Here is a 4,283-nt window from a genome sequence, read left to right on the forward strand (position 1 = left end):
TGATCATGTAATGAAGGCACAAACATAGATAGGCACATAACATAGAAAACGAAAAACAGAAGAAAGAAGAACAAGGAATGAATCCACCTTAGTGATGGTGGCATTTCCTTCTTGAGGAACCAATGATGTCCTTGAGCTCTTCTATGTCTCTTCCTTGTCTTTGTTGCTCCTCCCTCATTGCTTTTTTGATCTTCTCTTATTTCATGAAGCATGATGGAGTGCTCTTGATGTTCCACCCTTAGTTGTCCCATATTGGAACTCAATTCTTCTAGGGAGGTGTTGATGTGCTCCCAATAGTTTTGTGGAGGAAAGTGCATTTGAGGCATTTCCGGAATCTCATGGTGATGAGCTTCTTGCGCCTCTTGAGCTCCATGACTGGGCTCTCTTGCTTGCTCCATCTTTTTCTTAGTGATGGGCTTTTCCTCTTTAATGAGGATATCTCCCTCTATGTCAATCCCAGCTGAATTGCATAGGTGGCAAATGAGGTGAGGAAAGGCTAACCTTGCCATGGTGGAGGACTTGTCAGCCACCTTGTAGAGTTCTTGAGGTATAATCTCATGAACTTCCACCTCTTCTCCAATCATGATGCTATGGATCATGATGGCCCGGTCTATAGTAACTTCAGACCGGTTGCTAGTGGGAATGATTGAGCATTGAATAAACTCCAACCATCCTCTAGCTATAGGCTTGAGGTCCAATCTTCTTAGTTGAACCGGCTTGCCTTTGGAGTCAATCTTCCATTGAGCTCCTTCTACACATATGTCCATAAGGACTTGGTCCAACCTTTGATCAAAGTTGACTCTCCTTGTGTAGGGGCGTGCGTTCTCTTCCATGTATGGTGAGTTGAACGCCAACCTCACATTTTCCGGACTAAAATCTAAGTATTTCCCCCGAACCATTGTAACATAGTTCTTTGGATCCGGGTTCTTACTTTGATCATGGTTCTTGGTGATCCATGCATTGGCATAGAACTCTTGAACCATTAGGATGCCGACTTGTTGGATGGGGTTTGTTAGAACTTCCCAACCTCTTCTTTGAATTTCATGTCGGATCTTCCGGATACTCATTTCTTTTGAGTTTAAAAGGGACCTCAAGGATCACCTTCTTCTTGGCCACAACATCATAGAAGTGGTCTTGATGGGCTTTGGAGATGAACCTTTCCATCTCCCATGACTCGGATGTGGAAGCTTTTATCTTCCCTTTTCCTCTTCTAGAGGATTCTCCGGTCTTAGGTGCCATCAATGGTAATGGAAAAACAAAAAGCTTATGCTTTTACCACACCAAACTTAGAATATTGCTCGCCCTCGAGCAATAAACAAAAGAATAGAAGTAGAAGAAGAAGAAATAGAGGAGAGGGAGAGGGTGATGTGGTTCGGCCAAGAAGGGTATAGAGGGGTTGTGTTGTGTGAATTTGATGAAGAATGGAGGGCTTTATATAGGGAAGGGAGGGGGGTTAAGGTTCGGCCATATGGGTGGGTTTAGGTGGGAAATTGGTTTTGAATTTTGAAGGTAGGTGGAGTTTATGAGGTAGGTTTATGGGGAAGAGTGGATGGATGTGAGTGGTGAAGAGGTGATGGGGAAGAGAGTTTGGGGTGATTGGTGAAGGGTTTTTGGGGAAGAGTGTTTATGGGGTTGTGTGAAAGAGAGTGGTGAGAAGAGGTGAGTGGAGGTAGGTGGGGATCCTGTGGGGTCCACAGATCCTGAGTGGATCCTGTGGGGTCCACAGATCCTGAGGTGTTCAAGGAATTACATCCCTGCACCCATTAGGCATGTAAAAATGCCTTTGTACCCAACTCTGGGCGTTCAGCGCCAGGTTGGTGGCCATTTTGGGCGTTCAACGCCCATCTGTGTGCCATTTCTGGCGTTGAACGCCAGAACCATGCCTGTTCTGGCGTTCAGCGCCCAGAAGCTGCCCATTTTGGGTGTTCAGCGCCAGAACTATGCTCTGTTCTGGCGTTTGAACGCCAGGCAGATGCTCCTCCAGGGTGTGATTTTTCTTCTGCTGTTTTTGATTCCGTTTTCAATTTTTCTATTTATTTTGTGACTCCACATGATCATGAACCTAAGAAAACATGAAAAACAATAAAAATAAGAATTAGATAAACATTGGGTTGCCTCCCAACAAGCGCTTCTTTAATGTCAATAGCTTGACAGTAGGCTCTCATGGAGCCTCACAGATGCGCAGAGCTTTGTTGAGACTCTCCAACACCAAATTTAGAGTTTGGATATGGGAGTTCAACACCAAACTTAGAGTTTGGTTGTGGCCTCCCAACACCAAACTTAGAGTTTGACTGTGGGGGCTCTGGTTGACTCTGCTTTGAGAGAAGCCTTTCAAGCTTCCTCTCCATGGTTGCAGAGGGAGATCCTTGAGTTTTGAATACAAGGGAGTTCTCATTCCATTGAAGGACTATTTCACCTCTGTCAACATTAATCACAGCTCTTGCTGTGGCCAGGAAAGGTCTTCCTAGGATGATGGATTCATCCTCTTCCTTTCCAGTATCCAGGACTATGAAATCAGCAGGGATGTAAAGGCCCTCAACCTTTACTAAAACGTCCTCTACTTGTCCATAAGCCTGTCTTCTTGAGCTGTCTGCCATCTCTAGTGAGATTTTAGCAGCTTGCACCCCATAGATTCCCAGTTTCTCTATTACAGAGAGGGGCATGAGGTTTATTCCTGAACCAAGGTCACACAGAGCCTTAAAGATCATGGTGCCTATGGTACAGGGTATTATGAACTTTCCAGGATCCTGTCTCTTCTGAGGCAATGTCAGTTGATCCAGATCACTTAGTTCATTGATGAACAAGGGAGGTTCAACTTCCCAAGTATCAATGCCAAACAATTTGGCATTCAGCTTCATGATTGCACCAAGAAACTTGGCAGTTTGCTCTTCAGTAACATCCTCATTCTCTTCAGAAGAGGAATACTCATCAGAGCTCATGAAGGGCATAAGGAGGTTCAATGGGATCTCTATAGTCTCTAGATGAGCCTCAGAGTCCTTTGGTTCCCCAGAGGGAAGCTCCTTATTGATCACTGGACGTCCCAGGAGGTCCTCCTCCTTGGGATTCACGTCCTCTCCTCTCCTCAGAGGTTCGGCCATGGCGCTTATGTCAATGGCCTTGCACTCTCCTTTTGGGTTCTCTTCTGTATTGCTTGGGAGAGTACTAGGAGGGATATCAGTGATCCTTTTACTCAGCTGGCCCACTTGTGCTTCCAGATTTCTAATGGAAGACCTTGTTTCATTCATGAAACTTACAGTGGCCTTAGATAGATCAGAGACTAGATTTGCTAAATTAGAAGCATTTTGTTCAGAGTTCTCTATCTGTTGCTGAGTGGATGATGGAAAAGGCTTGCTATTGCTAAACCTGTTTCTTCCACCATTATTAAAGCCTTGTTGGGGCTTTTGATCCTTCCATGAGAAATTTGGATGATTTCTCCATGTTGAGTTATAGGTGTTTCCATAAGGTTCACCTAAGTAATTTACCTCTGCTATTGCAGGGTTCTCAGGATCATAAGCTTCTTCTTCAGAAGAAGCCTCTTGAGTACTGTTGGATGCAGCTTGCATTCCATGCAGACTCTGAGAGATCATATTGACTTGCTGAGTCAATATTTTATTCTGAGCCAATATGGCATTCAGAGTATCAATCTCAAGAACTCCCTTCTTCATAGGCGTCCCATTGCTTACAGGATTCCTTTCAGAAGTGTACATGAACTGGTTATTAGCAACCATGTCAATGAGTTCTTGAGCTTCTGCAGGCGTTTTCTTTAGGTGAATGGATCCACCTGCAGAGGTATCCAATGACATCTTAGATAACTCAGATAGACCATCATAGAATATATCCAGGATGGTCCATTCTGAAAGCATGTCAGAAGGACACTTTTTGGTCAACTGTTTGTATCTTTCCCAAGCTTCATAGAGAGATTCACCTTCTTTCTGTCTGAAGGTTTGAACATCAGCTCTAAGCTTGCTCAGCTTTTGAGGAGGAAAGTACTTGGCTAAGAAAGCCGTGACCAGCTTATCCCAAGAGTTCAGGCTGTCTTTAGGTTGAGAATCCAACCATAGTCTAGCTTTGTCTCTTACAGCAAAAGGGAAAAGCATGAGCCTGTAGACTTCAGGATCTATTCCATTAGTCTTAACAGTATCACATATCTGCAAGAATTCAGTTAAGAACTGAAAAGGATCTTCAGATGGAAGTCCATGAAACTTGCAGTTCTACTGCATCAGAGAAACTAATTGAGGTTTCAGCTCAAAGTTGTTTGCTCCAATGGCAGGAATGGAGATGCT

General features: G+C 44.1%; 1 non-coding gene across 1 annotated transcript; it reads left to right on the forward strand.

Moving 5' to 3' along the window:
* Nucleotides 1-3,857: 3,857 nt before the first annotated feature.
* LOC148577921 (small nucleolar RNA R71) lies at nucleotides 3,858-3,965 on the forward strand. Its single transcript, XR_015904182.1, has one exon. It is a non-coding gene; the product is annotated as a small nucleolar RNA R71 (small nucleolar RNA).
* Nucleotides 3,966-4,283: the final 318 nt, after the last annotated feature.

The sequence above is a fragment of the Arachis ipaensis genome, chromosome B1, assembly GCF_059453495.1.
Source record: "Arachis ipaensis isolate K30076 ecotype BB chromosome B1, ASM5945349v1, whole genome shotgun sequence".
Classification (NCBI taxonomy): domain Eukaryota; kingdom Viridiplantae; phylum Streptophyta; class Magnoliopsida; order Fabales; family Fabaceae; genus Arachis; species Arachis ipaensis.